This window comes from Larus michahellis, chromosome 1 (genome assembly GCF_964199755.1).
Source record: "Larus michahellis chromosome 1, bLarMic1.1, whole genome shotgun sequence".
In the NCBI taxonomy this organism is placed as follows: domain Eukaryota; kingdom Metazoa; phylum Chordata; class Aves; order Charadriiformes; family Laridae; genus Larus; species Larus michahellis.
Genome location: NC_133896.1, coordinates 197391570 through 197412324, shown reverse-complemented (window position 1 = coordinate 197412324; position 20755 = coordinate 197391570). Strand labels below are relative to the sequence as shown.

Here is a 20755-nt window from a genome sequence, read left to right as displayed (position 1 = left end):
GTACCTTACAAGCAAAGCCTGCTTGATTTATGCATAATTTTTCACTAAAGGTACAAAACAAGTAGCCGTCAACTTAATGCCACTTAATGCTGAAGGCTTTAAAGGGTCACATAAAGTCATCCTTTTTATGGGACAGCAAAAATTCATGATTCTAGGTTAGGGTTATAAACGAATAAGTAAATCACATATGCATTGCATTCACTTGGCCTCTACTCCAAACTCATTTAGCACGTAACAGCTTTGCTGTTGCCGTATGTCCTGCACAGACATTAAGTAGGAGGTTTTATAATGTTCCACAGCCTACAGAGCTCCCTGCTCCCCCTTTTTTTTTTAATCTAATTTTCTGTTTTTAACAATATCTGATAAGAGAACAAGAGGCAGCTGTAGCTCTACCACCCAGCCTATGCTTGTCATGTACTATATGGCAAACTACAAAAGGGTGAAATTTATTAAAAAAATGGAATAATATACAATGTCTGCGAAATACCTTCTGAGATATTTTACCTGTAGGAAGTAGTGCACTCAGGAAGGCACCTTTGCAGTGGCCACACAAAGGATGTTTCCGGGTAATGAAGAGACTTAAGAGCTGACTAATCATAGTGTAGGGGCCGTGCAGGCAGTAGCAAAAATGGCTGGAGCCTGAGCACACCACAGAATCATAGAATCGCCCAGGTTGGAAGGGACCTTTCAGATCATCTAGTCCAACCATCAAGCTAACTCTGACAAAAATACCATCACTAAACCATCCTACAAATCTTTGCAGAAGAGGAAGGGTTGGGGGCTGGCAGTCCCCAAATGTGCTCCAAATTAGCAGGAGAATGCAGTCCCAGTGGATGAAAAAAAGGGGTTTGCATTGGCTTAGACCACTTTTTTCCCCCTGCAAGACTAAAGGGAGACACTGGACTTAGAGTGGATCTATTTTCTAGCACTATCTCATTTAGAGTCCTCTCGACGAGGAAGGCAGTCCCCCTCAAGGACCCCATGATAAAGGCAGATCTTCTAAAGAAGACACCAGGGCACTAGGTTTGCTCTCAGTGGCATACCTGAGGAAAAGAACTGGTACCTTCACCTGAAACCCACTGCACTACCCACTGCCTTCCTCAACTAGATCTACCAAAAAGCAGGAAAGGCTCAAACTCAATTAATCACGAGCAAAACCAGCCACCTCTCTGGGAGTGTCCCAACAAGAAACTCTTCTCTGGAAGGATGGCCAAAACAGGTAGTGGCCGAAAAGGAGGCTGAGAAAATTAAGAAAGTAGAAAAGGTTACACTTAATCTAAATTCCTGTAAACTTACAAATCAGAGGTCAACGCATGAGTAATAAAGAAATGTCTGACAGCCTTAAGCACATCCTCAAGAAATAAACAGACACGGAAAATGAGCACACATCAAGACAGCATGATGACTGGTGAAGCCAAAGAACCTCGGTGGGCTGAAAGACACTGCAGGGCAATACACAGGATGCTGTTTGGAAGGGAGGTGATGCTGGGTTTGTTCCTGGGATACTGTTTAAGCACAACGATGAATAGCTCCTACTAGTCTGATAAAAATACTTGATAAATATGCGAAAGCTTCCTCAGCAGTTGGGGTAAAGTAGATCTTTCTTTCTTTCTTTCCTACTCTGTCAATGAAGAGGAATGCCTTGACTGTACTAAGTGGTCATGTTTGTGAAACTGGATGTGATGGGAGAGGCACAATGTTTTTGCCTTTCTCCAAGTTTGTTATGTGACCCTGCACTGGACATGCCATTGTAACCATCAGTAGAGGACCCTGCGAAGAGATTGATGGGTGCAAAATGAAGTACTGTTGTCAACTGAAAGATCCATTTTCTCCCAATTTTTGTTAAACCTAAACACAGTAGCAGTGCACTGACTAGGAAATGTATCCCCCCACTCTCGTTTCATCATATGAAAATGTTGGCACTGATTCCCTGCGACATGAAAGCAAATATCTGCAGATATGCCTGCTATATAACAAGCGACTGTCATGCCGTGATGTGAGACTAATTGATATGAAGGCAAACACCTTGACAGACAGGCAGGCAGAGCACACACAAAAATAACAGTCAGGTAAAGGAAAGACAGTGGTGTACAGCACATCCCGGTTGTCTCTACCGTGCTTGACAAACTCTTTATTCCTTCCAAATAAAGAAACACCAGAAATTATGGCTATTTTAGCAACAAACATCAAAAGAAAACTGTATCATCATCCTAGTGTACAGATCTCGCGTGCCAAAGCGGGATGAGCTATTTCAGCAAGTCCTGCACACTGAAAACAGACTTTTCCCCCAGACCTTTCATGAATTCTTTCCTCTCTCTTCAGTAGCAGTGCCCATCATCACCCAAGCTACTGGCCAGCTAGAGACTTGGGTCCATTTTTGTCCATTCCCCTTCAGACTTGTGCACATCATAATTTCCAAAACGTGCCCAGTGGTAGTGGAAGCAGAACCCGCAACTTTTAGCTGACTGAGACCCATAAAGAAGCAGCAAATCTCTGGCTGGGCGTAGTAGCAAAGGCAGCGGCAGGACATACCGGGCTGTCCAGCACCGTCCAGTCCCCTCTGAAGGTGCCAACAACCCTAACCAGAACAGGATGTCAGGATAATGTAAAGAATCCACTTTTTTTTCCCCCCAGTTGTCCCTGCCATCAGTCACCGTGCCCCCTCCCCCTAAGTAAATGAAATCAATCAGCAGGGATTTCTGTAAAATACATAAAACAGTCATCTTCCAGACTCTACCAGAAGATAAATGGTTCCAGACATTGGACTGCAGCCATTTTCCCACACATGCTACAGTGTTTTGTCATCCATATTGGGCCATAATAGTGAGTGGGTTTTGTTGGTGGTTTTTTTTTCTTTCTCAGTCAGCAGCCAATGCTTCTGCTTCTAACTCGTACATTAAAACCACTGCAACAAGAGTAATTTTTCTGTACAATTTGTAATAGAACACTTTCGTTCCCAATAATACAGTCTGGGGTCTTGTACAGAACTTCGACACTTTTCTGATACAGCTAATATCTCCTTATCGCTCCCAGCTGCAGCTTCATGAACCGTTTTGGGATTAAAACCTATCACCCCAAATACGAGCCACTGAACTGAAACGAGCATGAAGCTATGAGCATTGCAAACCTTATCTGAGAACCTGCTAACAAGAAATAATAGGATTGCTTACAATATCTCACGCTGGCTTTTCTGCTAGTTTCAAAGAAGGATACAAATACATGACAGAAGATGCATCACAATGTGAGTTTACAATTAATTTTAACGTATTTTAAAGCAAGTCCTTAATAAATCTGTTAACGTAAAATGCACTTTGGAAAGAACCATGGGGCTTTTTCATTATTAAGAAATGTGCAACCAAATTCTATCCTTAATTAAATCAGGAGTAATTTTATTAACTGCAGTAGACTTAAACCTGACTTACATCAGTGTAAGTGAGGGTAGGATTTAGCCCCGGGGTGTTTATACACTGTAGTTCCAGTTAGTTTAGATCTATTTGGGTGGGAACTCCTTTCCCCTTTCCAGCAAAAATATTCTTGCCTACCCTTTTTCACCTCACAACTGGGGCCAAAGCAGTCATTTCTTCTAAGATATTTTTCAGAAAGGTTACAAACAAATCTTATCCTCGACAGGAGATGACCTTATTAAACAAAACCACCCTCTGACGTGATGGACACCAGCAGTTTTAAAGTTTGTTTACAAGTTTTTAAACAAGCCACCTCAAAAAGATAAGCTTATTTACTTACATCTTAAAAAAAACAACACAACAAAACCCAAAAAACTGTAAGTAAAAGCTATTTTATAAAGGAGCTACTTATGTCTGTTTTCAAAGCTGAAAAGCCCTTCCAAACAGTACTAGCTGCTGTATTAAACATCCCTGCTACAGTATAGAAACTTACTGTCCACAGATATCCTTGGGCTTCACTGTACCTTTGAACCAAAATCACTTTCTTCTGTACTTCATTTTCTGCTCTCTTGAAATCAGATTCCCAGTTTCTGACAGATGGCTCCTCTGTCACCGAGCGCTGCTTCCGCCTCCTTATCGCTGCCAGCTAATACTTCCACGATGCTTAGCTGTTGTCTGCGGAGCTGTGCTCTACATCATTTCTACTCTGATCAATGCTCCGCTTGGTTTTAGGTTGGTTTCTAGTCCCGCCTCCTGCTCTTGAAGAAACGAAAACTCACAGCTGGATTTTCTATAAATCATCCCTTCTAACAGTGGCTGAGCAAGTACGGCAAATACTACAGCTAAGACCTGCTGCTCTATTTGAAACTTCAAAAACAATTCCTCATCTTAATGATGCACACATGAAAGTTAATCATGTACTAAAATCACTAATACTGAAAAATAGTGGCCAGATAATTGTGACCTTCAGGGCTTAGAAGCTGATTAATGTAACACAAAACTCCTCTCTGTTCCAGAGGGGGAATATGGTAAAACACACTGCCTCGCTGAACTGCTTTATATAATGTTTCGCTTTGAACAGGAGCTTGTCATTCTTACAAAGATAAATTTACATTTACAACGCGGAGCTTTCTGACAGACTAACCCAGCGTACATACTGTTTAGGCTACCAGCCCTAAGCTTGAAAGAGCCTTTACCATCGCAGCAGCTCTTTTGAAGTGTGGGCAGGAAATACTTTTATTTTCTGCACAGCACCGAGTGCACTACAGAGCGCTGAACTCATTATCATGTTTAACAAAGCGTAGAGTATAAAAGCAAGGTGGTACCATAAAACCAGCGCTGCGAACTTTGTTCCCATGAACAGAGCAAAACAGAGACGAGTTTCTGTAAACTGCAAATTGTTTTAATCCTCCACCCTCCAGATCTTAAGAGACGGTGCTGTGGAAATTAAAAAACGACTGGGCAGATCTTCATACAGTCTGAATGGGCTGTAAAATCCTGGGGTTCTTGGGTTTTACTACAGTGAGAGACGCATCCCGGCTGCAAGTGTTGGAAAGGCTAAAACTGGCTCCTTCCTCGCTAGCAGTTGCTCGTGTCCTGGTGGCACACACAGTCCCCTGCCCGCTGCCCACACTGACGAGCAGCTGAGCTGCTGCCATAGCTTGATCAAGGACCCCCTCCAGTTTCAGCTCCACCAGCGGCTCGGAGAAGGTGCAAGCGCAGCCTGTGCCGGCACCGGCTTTTCCCCAGGTGTGCCCTTCAGATCCCAGCAAGCAGGGACCTGGGGGCTTCCCCAGCCAGGAGCTGGAGCTGGACGATTGCGTTACCAGTTGCGTACGAGTGGATCTCATCCCTTTTTGACGTCGTTTCTGCCCAACCCTAACGTGTTCCAAAAACGTAGTGGAAAAACATGAAAAAAAGCACTTCTGTCTACTTACACCAATTCTCTAACCACTTCATTGCATTCTCACAAGTGCCGTTTTTCCCGCACGATGGATGACTTCACAGGCTCTGTCACTTCCCATTTAATCCTCTTTTTTTTTCTAAGCTGAAGGATCTCATCTGTTTTGCGCTGGGGGTGGTCAGCCTGGCTGCCCGTCCCTGCACGTACTCCTGCTCCCATAAGCAACGGAGTTCATGTGAGCTCTTTGGTTCACATGGTAGAAGGCGATGTTACAGCACCCGAGCTCAAGCCCTGCTCCCAGTCTGTGACTGCCATTTGTGGAAACAGGCAAATATTCTCATTTTCTTTGCTTACAGTTCTGCAGACAGTAACCGAGGACGCTCAGTTGTCATCTTGTGATCCGACAGCCCTCCACAACCACCACATGAGTGGCCTGCACACAAGAACTTGAGAACACCTGCGCCAAACAAATTTCCAAATGGTTACTAGCCAAGCAGCCTAGAAGAAAGCGGTGTGGATTAAGTAGCCAGGAATGCTCTGAGCCGAGGGCAGCACCACTCCGATGCAGCTACTACTCTCTTAATCAGCAGCTGTAAGACACACAGGTCCTGGGCCCCCGTCCAAGCAGCTGTGACTCAGACTGGAAGTGCTGCAACGACAGTGCTCTCCTGTGGATGCACTGGTCGATCAGTGCCAGCAGCTTGATGATGGGGAGTGAAACGAGAAGGGGAGAAGCACCATCCCTGCACCCGATCCAAATATGTAATGGCAAATATAATTAACCTGCTTTTCCTGCTGTACATTCAATACTTATCAGCTGTCAAAGCACACACAACTGATTAAAATTACTTGCTTGACCTTTAAAATGTACTTGAAAATCCATAAATGAGACCAATCAGTGGTACATACCCATTTGAATAATAACAGAATTTCGAATCTCTAGCAAAGGCTGTAAGAGGCGATTAAAGGCTTGATACCACAGTATGACATGCACTACATGAACCTGGGATGGGGATCTTCCACGGACTTTTGCCAAGCATTTTGTCTGCTGCCTGGAGTAATATTTAGGGCACATACAGGGCAAGATTTACTCTTTCTCTGCCCTGAGACTCTTGACCATCACCTGAATAACAAGGAAAAAAGCGTGCTGCAGGTAAAAAGAACTATATTTACTCTTGAATCTACATCATTCTCCGTGTGCTTTGGTTCCAGACAGTGCACTGTCCTTAGGGATGAATAAGGTCTGCTCCCACCACTAGTCCACCTTCAGTTCACAGGCTCAAACTACAGTAAATCCGCAATAAACCAGCAAAACGTGGTAGCATAGATGTTGGTTTATCAGGACTGTTTCCCTCTGCAAATCTTCTCTTATTGGGCCACGCTGTTTGGCAATTGTGAACACAGTGGCCTGGTATGGCTGAACATGATGGACAGGAAATGAGCTTAGGTCCTGGGAGCCAGATCATCTGCACTGCTTACCTGCAAGCTATTTGCTGGTTCTCTCTCTGGCTCTCTATTTGAGCACTCCAACTAACTTTCTCCTAAGCAGTGTGAACATGAGTCAGCCTACGTCCCCTTGCCGTGGGATCCTTGACCCTTCTTGGTTTGGTAGCACAGATGTAGCCCCAGGGATGAAGGACAGTAGGATAGTTCCTCCTGCTACTGTTGTGCGGATACTGCAGCCCTCACTTCCCCCTCACCTGGAGATAGTCATGAGATCTGCTGCGACTGGATACCAGATCTAACCGCCACAAAAAATCAGAGAGTGCTTCCCAAACTGTGACTCCATAGGTCAGGTCCAAGAGATCACATGTTGCTAATTAGTCTCATTAAAAAGTGCTTAGAAAATGTCATATGAAGTGCAAGACTTGGAGATCTGAAGATTTATTCAATTGGCAGGATGATTGCCCAGGTGTTCAACAAGCAAGAAAGCTCTGCTGTGGAAGATCTTCATTTGGGCCTTCAGACCTGTAGGCTCTCCCTCTGCTGACACTTGGGGAATCACCAGAAGAAACACGAGCAAACATTTGGGTGGGCGGACTTTTGTCAGAGAAAGACTTTTCACCTTGATGTAAAGAGCTGCTTTGCCAGGAGCTAGGACTCCATCCAAGGACCTCAGTGCTCACAGACCCTGTGATGAAAGTATGGCAGAGGGAGCAACCGCAGAGCCCCACAGGCTCTGGTGAGTCTGCCCTGCCTTGTCCTTAAAAAATGATGATGATAAAATCACAGGGCCCTGGGGTGATTCAGGTTGGAAAGGCCCCCACAAGGTCTCAAGTCCAACAGCCCCTTTGGTCCTCTGGCCCTGCTGAAACACCACGTTCACAAATAGTTTCAGCTCCCCACAACTGCACCCGGGAGGGAAGGAGGAGAACAAATTACTTGCCGTTTTCCCCCAGCAGCTTGTAAATAGAAAAGCTTCGCCTTCTCAGTGCAACCAGGATGGCTACGCCTGCTTGGCCCTGGACTCTTTGCGAGTTGAATAAATTTAATATGCTGAGCGTTCTACCATGAGGCTGTCGGGGGAAAAGTTTTAATAGTTTAAAGGCACTCTGACTGCTGTGTATTTGCATATGATGCAGTAAACAGAATTATTAAAAACTTTATATTTTGCATCTTAAAACTCTTAAGATACTCAAGAACACGTTCTTTCTTCTTACTGCCAGAGTTTGCTAAGACAATATGCATGAGCTGCTAGGTAGATGTGGAAACACCTTCAGCCTCTTGAGAAGAAGCAACAGGTATGAGGACACTGCTGGAAGGATGTGCAAGATGAAGATGCTGATCTACGAAGATGAGCACTCAAGTCTCCCAATATCTCCCCCTCACTGCTGATCTGTGGCCTCACTCCTCTGCTGGTTGTGAGCTCCATTTTCAGCTGAGACTTCTTCACAGGTGGGCTACACGGTCCTGCAGCTCAAAGGCTGTTTTCCATCATTGGTGTTTAGTCTCCAATTGCAGGCATTGAGCCTTGTTCTGCCCGTGGGCAGGAGACTAAAACACAGCCACTGTTTCAATCTCCTTCGATAAAATAAGCCATTTCCCCTCCACCAACACAAGTATTGCAGGTGGAGCCCCACAGCACCATGTACTGGAAATACATCACCGGAGATGGCCGGAGTGCCTTGCCACGCCACATTTTGGGAGTGACTTGCAATTATTCTCCAGTCTGCAAACACATTCAAGCCTTTGATCTCCTCCGTTGCTCCCAACTGCCAGCCTCCCAGATTATGCCAGCAGTTCCTGCTGCTGTCCCCTGTCACGGTACCACGCCACCGATAACCACCGCACAACCGCAAATCCAGCTGCCCACGCAGGCCGGGCACACGGAGCCGCTGCCCCACCGCTCGCCGCTTCCCTTTCATCCCGGTTTATTATCGCATGTCCCGCGCTAACCCTGGCAGATTCTGGAGGAGAACTCGAGACAAAGGTTTTATTTGGTGCTACCAGGACCAGGCAAACCTTGTCCTCAGGTTTCCCCTAAAAACAAACACACACATACTTTTTCCTAAAGATAATGAAATTTTGAAAAGTTAGAGATGAGGGAACATAAGGTGCTGCATAACACAGATATGCTTTCATAAAAAAAGGCAAAGGAAAGGAAAAATATGTGGGTTATTACTATCTAAAACTCTGTCTCAAAATGGATATTTCAAGGCAAAATCGAAAGAAAAAAGGGATTTGAAAATTTTCCATCTAAAGCAGAAAATTGTGATGATAATATGTTGAGTGAGGACTTTTTTCCTGGGCAGTTTTCATGCACTAGATGCTCTTACCCAAGACTGCCATTTCCCAAAGGCATCCTGAACTATTTGTCATCCATTTACTATTGCAGTGGTTATGTAAAGTAGGACAGTTGTACTATCTCCACCTGATGAGAAAGCCATACGCTTTCGCATTTTAATATAAAACACATTCTTTGAAGGATCAAAATATGTATTACCTAACTTATTTTTCAGGAAAACCTCTCTAATTTATACTTGGTACTCATTTAGCTTTTCAGAGTCTTTCTCCTGCTGGAAAATCTCTGGAGTTTACATGGCATATCTCTGTGTCACATGTGTTCCCTTTAATAGCCAACATAAATGTTTTTCAACTCTAAAGTCTACAGCTTGAGTCTCACTTATGAAAGTCAAGCAGAGCCTCTCTGCTTTACTCATCACGCGACCGAGCCATTGCTGATCTACCCGCCTGCCTGGCTGCAATGCAGGGGCTCCCAGGGCCAAGCACAAAGCAGTTTGCTTTGGTTTCATCCAACCCGGTGATAAATCCCATCCTGATTCCCAACGCTTTTTCAGCAAGCTCCGTTCCCCAATATTTTCCCCTTCCTGGGGACCAGCTCTGTTGCGTTCAATTCAGTGGCATCTCCTCCTTGCCTCTCCGCTCCCACAGGCTGGGACCTGACAGACCGTGGCCGTATGCTCACGCTAACGTGATCCTGTGGGATAAAACATCTCCAGGGGCCCCAAAATGTCACTTACTACACTTAAATCACAGCAGCCCCATTTAACATGAGGTTCAATTTGTGCATGGCAGAGGCATGGTACTTCATTCCTTCGTTCAAATGCTTCAAAGAGCTCAGAAATAAAAATTCTTGGAATTGCTGAATGAGCCAAACTTTTTTAAAAGTTTATATTAAAATGTGAATCACTGGCTTGCTTCAGGGAAGGAAAAAAAATCTTGTTTTCAGCAAAAAGTTAACTGGGTGTCCTGAAAATCAGTAATTAAAAACACCACTAACAGACAATAATCATCTGGAGTGCTAATTTCCTTCTGTACATAAAAGGCTTAAAAAGGACAGAGTAAGAGAGAAAAGTTCAGCATCAGCGTTCGCCTCAAGACCCAATGCACCCAGGGGCTGGCTCGGGATCCCTCCTGCAGGGAAAGGAGAGCTAGAAAAGTAATTTTTGTTGCTGTGAAGAAAAGTTGGATTTCTGAAGCTATATGCCTGCTCCGTTTACAATGACCTCAGTGACCTGAAATGTCACCCCTGAGAGGCACCATCGTCACCGCTACCACCCCCCATGCACGTGTCGGAGAGAAGTGCCACCACCCTGGGCAGAAAATGCAGCTCCTGTTTGCAGTGTAACAGTACAAGACTGGAGGCAAAGAATATGGTTTCCAAATTAAATAGCGGGAGTAATTTCTGCCGACCGGATGTAATCACTCCCCTTGTAAAAGAGCTGTGGAACACTTAATGGTTTCAAGCACTAATACCTATGGAAACAGAGCCTTCCCCAAATACCCAGCCAAGTCCTAGCTTACCGTTGGCTTGGGGAGCAGTAAATGGCTGAGAACACATCCTGTACTGCCTAAAACTTCAAGGGCCTCTTTCCAAATACTGCTCTAGCTGGACTGCCGATGTTTCTGAAATCAGGTACGGTCGCTGCCCAGGGTGAAATGTCTTTCATCTCTCACCGGAGCTGTACTTCACACACTGACTGAGCCACAGCCCTAAGTATAGATTTTCCACCATCATATCTCACTCAATGCCAGGTCTGTGACTATTCCAGATAATTTATCTGACAAGACAACTGTAATCCCAAACACCCTGTTTATGAGCAGGGATGATCTGAGACTATGTAAAATACATCAATTTAAATGCAGTAGGATATATGGCGTCTCAGAGTTGACATGCTTCTGATATTAATTTTCTTAAGGTCTGACAAAAACACATTTCCAGATCAGAAATAAGAAGCAGCATCTAAATGCAGAAATGTTTTAATTATGGGCAGAACGCTCCCAGCATCCGAAAGCCTCTTCGTAGAAAGCGCATTGAGTGAAATACGCCAGGCCTTAAGTACCCTATGGCAACTCAGCTCCTACATTCATATGCAAAAATTCATAACCATACTCACAAAAACAAAGACAAGCAAAACTGTCCACAGAGCAACTCTCCTGTTGCAAGATTTTTACTAGTGCAGCCTAGAGCTTGGGAGGAAACAAGTGTCCCTGAACCTCCTCTTTCATTTCTACTAAAAACATGAAGTTTTCAGAGCGTATCCATATACCTAAGACCTCCTTCAACGAAACCAAGTCCAAACAAGGCTAGAAGACTTCGCTCACCTCTTGCAGATTATCATGCATTTCCCAGAGATTTTAAGGTGGGATTCGTTAAAATAAAGAAAGGTGCTGCTTATCACAGGAGAAGATTGTCCCTAAGCAACAGGAAAAGACAAAGTTTTTCTGCACAGCCTTGCCTCAAACATCAGCAGAAAAAAATGCTTACATGCTGACAATTTATCTGAGGAACTGCTCTGGAGCTTAACAGGCCGTAATCAAGACATCAGAGGTTTATTTTGAACAAGCACTTAGGGAACAGAGATGAATTCTCAATGTTAGCGGTGCCAGTCAGTACGTGATTCTCCCATCCTCACACCGATGGAAGACAAAGCAAAAGAGTCTGGTTTGTGACTATTGCTCCGCATAAAATTTCTTTTTTAAAAACATAAAGACTCTTTTCGAGCAAAATTCATCATGCTTGAGGTATGAAACATTGTCTCCTTAACCTTTCAGCAACCAAACAAACTAACGTTTGATTTTTTGGTAAGTTAGGCTATTGACAAATTTGTTTGCTTTCATCACACACATGCACAAAAATCTTTACTACTCATATTTTTATCACCATGGTCCTCCAGATCTTTCAGCGTGCTTCACAAAGGGTGAAAAAACGTAAGAAATACAAAAACTGGCAGTACTTTAGGCGGCTTTGGGCAAAGAAAATGATGGATTTTCCCAAAGTCATTTCCTGCAAAGTGAGATTGGCTGTAAGGATCTTGATTACGTATGTCAGTGCTGGGAAGCCACCCGGCCACGTGAGACTATCGTTTACAGCCCATGCAGCCAAGACAGAGGCCACTACTGGGTTTTAAAAATGAAGAGCCTGAGTACAAGGGAACAGAGACAGAAGGGGTTTTTCAGAAGAGTCGGAGACACTGAGATTTGATTTCATTTACATCATTCTACTACCTCCTAAGATGGTCCCAATTAGACATATTTTTGTGTACCAAAAGCATATGATGCCACACTCGGCCTGGTCCTCCTCTAACTCTCTTGGCAAAAGCAACAAAGACTTCCTAGCACAAAAAGGCCACACTGTGGTTTTGTTTTCAAACATCACTTCTAGGAAAAATGAGAAAAAAACCCCACTTTGCAAGATATTCTGTACCCAAGGACAAAGCTGAATGGTTCCATGTGAGTCATTTTCAATCTTTGCAGGCTTGGCATTTGTGGTATGAACTCAGAAAAGTCATTACCAGTAATTTTGTCATTTCAAGTGTTTCTAACACATGAGAAATAAATGCTTTTAAAATGAGAAGTCAGATCCTAACCACTTCAGGGACACTTACAGATCACCTTCGTACAACATCAACCTAAAACCATTTCACTATGCTTAAAACATACTTTTAGATGCACTAAGTAAAGCAAGGCATCCAACATCTGCCTTGCGAAAAAGGTTTTCAAATGAAAATGAAATGCTACAAGAAGTGAGACATGATGAAGGAGACGATACGCTTCCTTCTTGTTCACTTGAAGGACTGCCTGTTTTGTTGGATTAACCCAAAGCGAGCCTGTGGTCCAGTCATGTCTTTTCTGTTTTTCTTACTACAGCCAAGCAAAAACAACGAGAAGAAAAGATACCACACACGCACCACTTTTCAGGAAAGTTTTTCTTCATTTTAAGTAATCTAAAGGATTTATTTCATGGTCAAAGGAATATTCATTCCTTTGTTCTTACTGACATACGGGAACAACTTGTTTGAACTCTGAGGAAGGATCCATCTAAGAGCTTCATTTTTATTTGCAGCATTTTCTAATGACTGCTGTTATGAAACAGTCTGAGTGGGGACGCTAAAAACAGAAAGAAAAGACAAGAATCGGGCTGTCTTTCAAGCACCCATTTAGATTTATAAGGGATGAAGCAGGCGGTGCGCAGTGATGGTCTGGGCAGTACCATCAACCCGGAGTGTCTCCCCTCTCCCTTCCCAGCAGGGCAATCTGACAGTGCCATGGGAGAGACACGATGTTCTTTGAGTCTACACTCAAAGAAAATTAAGAGTCAGGACTTCTGTGAGCACATGAACAAATAAGCCTGGTTCACAATGGATTTCCAAGCAGCTTTTCCCATACACATCATCTCTCTCCAACACTGTATTTTGGTGTCTTGTACTATGTGAAGTTGTACGGTAACAGTCTTGTTGTTAGAGAGAGTGTTAAAAGCTTCTCCTCAACGCAGGCACAGCTATTGACACAAACTGGTTGTGAAATCTCTGCACCTCCGGCAAATTAACCTGAAATCAGGCTCCAGAGTTGCTGAGGGTGTGGAGCGGAGACATCGCACACAGAGGGAGTGTTTGCATAAGCCTTGTTTCCATAGGGAACCAGGGAAAACATACGGATTTAAAAATAAATAGTCTTCCCTGGATTTATGCAGCGGCTGGGAAGTCCTGCAGCTCTGGCCGTTGCCCGCTAGAGGCCGTGAAGCCCTTACGCCTGCCCTGGCCCTGGTTGTCCGAACCCAGGGAAAAGGAGATGAGGAATGTGAAACACCAAAAATTAGAAATGCATTAGAAATTTCCTGGGTTCCGGAATGCATTTTAATGCATTAAAATCTTAAAATCTCATTCGCGGAGCAAGGCACCCCAGCCCTGGCAGGCCGGTGGGAGCAGCAGGACCTGCTGAGGACAGCCAGCTCTGCTCATCTGCAACTGGACACCCAGGAGGAGGAGGTGGACGATGAGGATGAGGAGAATGAGGAGCGTGCAGTGCATCTGGCTGGTGACTCCTCCATGACAAGCCCAAGGTAAACAATGAGTAGTCAAGCATCACGGGCCACTTTTAAAATCAGATCTTCCTTTTGAACATCGCTCACTGGAGCCTGGCAAAGCTGCAGCAGTCAACAGCAGGGATGCCAAGCATGAGCGGGATTTAATGAGCAGAGTTTGCTGGAGAATGACAGCAACAAAAATTTGGAGATGAGACCTGCCCAGAGCTGCGCTCTAAGGGAGAACATTCAACCCTGACTTTCACAGCAGGCAAAGCCCCTACAGAGCCTAGGGCTGAAAATCAGACTTCAATGTCTTTTTGCAAACTTAATTTGTTACAGGTTATCTAGGAACCTGCAAAGGGTCAATGTAGATCAGATTATTCCTTGCAGTTATTGATTGCCCTGCTTTCTGCAATGTTGAATTTCATCTGCCGTTGTGCTGTTCATATACCTAGGTTAATTATGTCCTGTTTAAGTCCCTTTATCTTCTGCCGTTTGGATTAATTAAATACTTTTGTGTCTTGACAATGTTTTCCACACTTTTGCCATAGATCATTAAACAGCGTAACTATGTCACATAATTCCTAAAATGTTATTTCAGGGCAGCCCAATAAAAACCAATGACCTGAGTGAAAATGTATATTTATGCCTCTTCCTTGTATTGCCCTCAAGTACTTGGCAACCTTGTGGTCATATATTCTATCAAGATTTGAGGACTGCAGGTTTAAGCCCCTTCTGGTTGGTGGGCGAGTACCTCAAAGCATGAAGGTTTTAAGCAAAATGTGAGTCTCACTTTGTCATTTGACAGCTTTTTTTGCAAAAAAAAGGTAGTCTGTGCCCAAATATGCAACTTGGGCAGTTCAGTGTGGAAGAGGATGTTGGCTTTTGCATTTTACAAGGATACTTTGTGGTAGGTGCAGGAGACTGTTTTGGTGGATGCCCCCTCGCCTTGGTGGGCTGAGGCTGCCCGCCCTCCCTGCATGGGCTGACGGATGACAGGGACGCCCCGGCCGTGGCGCTTGGCTTGTCCCCATGCATTGCCCAGGGATGCCCATGCTGGAGCTCATGCTGTGATTGCAGCTCCCAAACCAGCGCTCAGGAAAGCGCTGTGCAAAGCAGTGCCTTGAGCTCTTCCTGGAACTGGTCCTTTATCAAAGGAGGCTAAATAAATATGTATGACAGATGTGGCTGCGTTCATAAAGAAGACAGTTTTTTGTTAAGAAGACAGAATTTTGTTGGTTTATTAGCAAAAGAAAAATGTGGGAAGTGGTGTGAGCATCCTTTTACCATACGAAGGAGACAGTGAGGGGGGTGGCTGGAGATGGGGAGGCGAATCCCCACCTCACACTTCCACCCCCAGCTCTGCCGGGCACCACACAGCTTCTCTGGCCAACGCTCAAGGAGAAGCTGGGTCCTTATCTCTAACATGTTCCAGTTAGCAGGCAGCCCTGAGAGCAACCCCAGGTGTTCACATACTCGTTAATCCCATTAGGGCTCTTCTAAAGCAAGTTTTTTTTTTCTGGTGTCACATAAGTTACACTTAATGGGTTTGCAGTTATTAGGCAGTTAGAAAAGTTATTTGCACTTTGCAATTTGCTGCCAGAAGCATAGCAAGAGACAAGCACCGAAGTCCTTGTGAATCCCACAGCTGCTGTGACTTTTCCATGTGAGGAAGGAACAGTTGCTTGAGGCATTTTAGAGATATGCAAGAACACAGGAACAGTTTATTAATACTGGAAGTGAGTTTGCAATTACTGAGAGCAGATGGTCAGCTTGCACAGCGACCTTAAACCATCTAGACTTACAGGACTACTGCAAACATTGAAACCATACCAAACTCACTAGAAGAAATCCTACGTGCTTGCAGTCAGAAGTCAGCTCAGATTTGCATCCAATATACCATGGCTTAAATCCAGATAAAGCTGTCAATATTAAACTGAGTCGGTGGATTTACCCCATAGTAAATGCCCCTTCTTTTTACTTGCATACATAACTCTCAGAGCAGTCAAAGATAAGCTAAAATAAGAAGGACCTTAATAAAATAACTATATCAGCCTCATTAATAAAGCTAGGAATCAGGCTAATCCTCCCTTGTACCACTGCGACTCTGCTGTATCAGAGATGTGGTAGCAGCATTAACAAGACTGGAAATATAGAGCTGAAGTTACACGACTAAGTTTTTCATTAATCTATAGTCCATTAACAAAAAATAGCCATACATACAATTGCTTTAACAAATGTAGCTGCGAAGCGCTCCAGAGCTTTTGAATTCTTTCCATACACAAGCTGCTTGTAAAGATTCTGTGAAAGAGCTCAAGAGAGATGTGTATCTTGAAAGTACCTCTCAGTGCAGCCCGTGGACAAATTAGAATTATTATTGCTATAGGCATGTAATAGTACGTATGTGCAAAGGGAAGGGCTTCCTTAGCACCACCTGCCTTTCAGCCTACATTTCAGCCTGCCAGCTCTTCATTTGCCTAAGCAAATGTAATTATTGAGGGGAAGAAGGGAGGCTATAAGCAAAGAGCTCCGTTGCGTGGCTCTTTCTGCATGGAGTGAACTCCAATGGGTTGACCAGCCCCGGGGGAGGGCCATGCAGTCATCCTCCAAAATCTTCTTCCCTGGGACATAAAGTTTCAGCATCCCAGCTGCGTGCCTCTGGACTGCAAAGGGTGGAGGATTCATTAAGGTTAATTTGACCTGCAGTTTACAGGTCTTTGCGACTGGGTAAACAAGTGCTTGAATGTTGTGTGGCAGCCAAAGGCAGCAGGCAGGGAGGGTCGGCTCCTGCCAGATTTGCCTTGAATAAGAAGGTAATTGCACACCGGGCTGCAGTAGGGTCCAGCCAAAAGGTTAAAACAGCACGAACGACAGAGGTGAGACATATCCGATTGAAAAAAGGATGGCAATTGTTTTTTTTCAGCAGAGGAAGGGATGTTGGTTCGGTGGCACTTGCGATCAGTGCAGCTTGCTGACCAAGGAATAGCGATAACTTAGGACAGATCCCTCCAGTCCAGATCAACTGCTAACAAAGTGCCTAAAGATTTTCCCTCATTTTCTCTCACGTAGCTGAGGGTGCATGAACTTTTTTTCCTTGCAAGCAGGATAGAATTTAAATTTTCAGGGATATACTCATGGCAGAAAAGCTCAGGTTTACATTGCGCAATCAACTTTATTCGGCTCTTAAACCAGAAATCTGAATAGCAGGACAGTTTTTTTCCAGATCTCTATATAATTCAGCAATTTCACGGTCTGGCTTCATGGCACAACTCACAAAAGTATGTTGGTGCATGTGACAAGCTTTTACTGCCAAAAGGCTATTCCAATACCTGCAGTGAGGGAAAGTATGGGGTTGTAGCCATTTTCAGAATCCTTCCCTTTACACTTCCTTTTCTAACACTCAAGCTGGAAATCACAGGATACTTGAAGAGTCCTGCAGTGCCAGCTACGACATCGTTAAGACATTGGTATGTTGACTCAGTACCTCAGAACTGCTTTGAAGTTTTCCAAACCCTTAAGAAAACAAAGTTTATACAAGAAGTTATTTTGACAGAATGTGATTTACATATGCATCTACTTAGTATGTTGAAATTTAGTATTAAAAAATCTGTTGACCATAAAAGAGTGTTTCTAGCAATAGCTTAATAACCCTGGTTATTCTTGGAAGCATTTCCCTGAAATCTATGTGATCCCACAAACATTTTAGTAACCTATGCTATGGTACATGCCATGGCAATTCCACTTAGCGTTGTGCAAAGACCTCCCAACTTTCTAAAAACCTTTGGGTCCATATTCTGCAGCTGGTTTTGGCCATTAAAAATTGAACTGAAATCCAGACAATATTAATCCCAATGTAGATTGATTAGATCTATGGTAGCATTTGAAAACTGTTGTGATCACACAATACTTGGATCTCTCTCCATTAGCAAAGCAAGATGTGGAGCAGACGCTGGCTTACACACTCAAGGATTTCAGATTTCCAGACACATTTCTAATTTTGTATAAACCTTCTGGGTTTTTTTTGTCCTTTCTAAATCTGACATTGCTCTTCATTAAGGGCTGGGATTTGGAAAAAAAAGCAGAAAATCCCATGGGATTGAAAACAACAGATGTTGGCTGTTTTAAGCTTCCTTTATTCCAAATCGATGAATTTAGCGCTTTTAAGATTTTCCTGCTTCTCTTTTCAGAGGCCTGTCATTTGCTTTTTAAATGGATTTTCAAGAGACTGACTCTGACTGGAACGCATGTGGAAAGAGATTTTCAACTTAAAATGTACCAGTTTTCAGGGAGGTTACTACAAACATACTAAAAATATGACGGAACCAATATCAGGGCAGTATCATTGTGTATCCATACTGTGAGTAATAAACCTGACATATTACTGTCACAGCAGATGGGAGGCACATGCTGCTCTCTTCCCACCCGAATTCCTTCCTGTTTCCTGCTCCTCCATTTCAACACTGTTGAACTGTCAAGCTCAAAATGCAGCATCCCGCCCCATGACTACTGCAAAGGGATTTTCAAGTTTTCCTTAGAAACAAAATTATTTTTTCCCCCATAATCTGTAACTTTACTGCAGCTTCTCACCTACCCTCCATCACTGCAGATGTGGTCAAAGAGCCTCTGCCCTTAGGAGGTAAAAGTCATTCCTTCTTCAGGTGAGAGACTGCATCCTTCGAAAAGATGCTGTGATCATGATGTCAGTGATTCTGAAAAGGACTGAGTGGAGAAATAGCTGTGTAATGCTGTGGAAAAAAATAACTGAGTAATTCGATCCTTAGGGATACATCAGGGAAATAATAATTAGAGATGGATATTGGGGATAGCTTTGACAACCTTTTTGAAAAAATTGAGAGGTTTCAAAAAACAGCCACAGGAATTATTTAAGTATTGGACAAAGTAATGGTATAGTGAGCAGCAGTAATGTCACCTATCCAAAAAAGTCTGAGAAACAGTTTTATCGGAGTGCAGTGGTACCTGACAGTGAAGATCTCTTCATTCCAGGAAGAGAGCACAAAAGAACGTCTGGAATGTGAGGACAGACAAATTCAAATTGAAAGCTGAGTGTATGGTTTTCACACAAGAGAAGTTAACTCTAGATCAAATACCAAGGAATACGGTAGATTCTGCCTTTTTTTTTTTTTTAAATTTTGTCTCTGAGGCAAGACAGGATGAGTTTCGAGGAAGGATGCTGATGCTAAGCAATCAAATTCTGTTTTCAACACAAGCCGTGAGAGAGACAGGAGGCCAGGCCAAAGGAACTAATGGGTTTAAGCTTTACAAGGTCAAATCATTCTATTAAGTGTCTATCAGTGTTTACAGTGATTATAGCTGTGGTCATTAATAAAAATAATTGAAACTGACTACCCCTTGGATTTAATCAGATTTGCATTGGTGCAAGTTCATGGAATTGCAAATGGCAGAAATATTAAACCTTGTCTCTTCACAGATGGCAAGATTTTAACAATGCCTTCATAAAGCCTTGATTCATATTTTATGCTGTGACTTCCTCTTGTATCCTGTTTTTTTACAACACCAACTGCACTATGGAAGCAACAGAAGTTAAGGCCTAATACATTTTTGTTGATTGCCAAGCTTGAATGGATGCAAACATCAGTCCTTAGGGAATTAGTATGCCATTCATACCAGAAATAAAAATCTATTTTCAGGTTAGAAAAAAGAAAAAAAATACAGATTTTCTGGTCTTCAGTAAGGCCACCTCTGCTTCATATTCTGTCAAGCTTTTCATAGAATCATAGAATAGTTTGGGTTGGAAGGGACACTTAAAGGTCATCCAGTCCAACCCCCCTGCAATGAGCAGGGACATCTTCAACTAGATGAGGTTGTTCAGATCCCCATGCAACCTGCCCTTTAACATATCCAGGGATGGGGCACCTACCACCTCTCTGGACAACCTGTTCCAGTGTTTCACCACCCTCACCATAAAAAAATTTCTTCCTTATATGTCATAGAATCATAGAATCATTTAGGTTGGAAAAGACCCTTGGGATCATCGAATCCAACCATCAGCCCCACTCTACAAAGTTCTCCCTTACACCATATCCCTTAACACCACATCTAAACAACTCTTAAACACATCCAGGGATGGTGACTCCACCACCTCCCTGGGCAGCCCATTCCAGTGTCTGACCACTCGTTCTGTGAAGAATTTTTTCCTAATGTCCAGCCTAAACCTACCCTGCTGCAGCTTGAACCCATTCCCTCTTGTTCTATGGCTAATTACCTGTGAGAAGAGACCAGCACCAACCTCTCTACAGTGTCCTTTCAAGTAGTTGTAGAGAGTGATGAGGTCTCCCCTCAGCCCCCTCTTCCTCAAACTAAACAGTCCCAGCTCCTTCAATCGCTCCTCATAAGATTTATTCTGCAGGCCCTTCACCAGCTTCGTTGCCCTCCTCGGCACTCGCTCCAGCACCTCGATATCTCTCTCATATTGAGGTGCCCAGAACTGGACACAATACTCAAGGTGTGGCCTCAGCAGTGCTGAGTACAGGGGGACAATCACCTTCCTTCTGCCGGTCACACTATTTCTAATACAAGCCAGGATGCCATTGGCCCTCTTGGCCACCTGGGCACACTGCTGGCTCATGTTCAACTGCTTGTCAATGAGAACCCCCAGGTCCTTTTCTGCCAGGCAGCTCTCCAGCCACACTTCCCCAAGCC

The 20755-nt window shown here is 43.7% G+C and overlaps 1 protein-coding gene across 10 annotated transcripts in view; it reads right to left on the bottom strand.

Moving 5' to 3' along the window:
* Positions 1-20755, bottom strand: part of STARD13 (StAR related lipid transfer domain containing 13) — a 308854-nt gene that overhangs the window by 72436 nt on the left and 215663 nt on the right. The window contains exon 1 of one of the 10 annotated variants that reach the window (XM_074567824.1): positions 3929-4116. The exons of 8 other annotated variants lie outside the window; for them this stretch is intronic. The gene's annotated coding sequence lies outside the window, so the exon portion shown is untranslated. Of the gene's footprint in view, positions 1-3897; positions 4117-20755 lie in introns of those variants that run through there. One more of the 10 variants, XM_074567815.1, reaches the window with a different exon arrangement.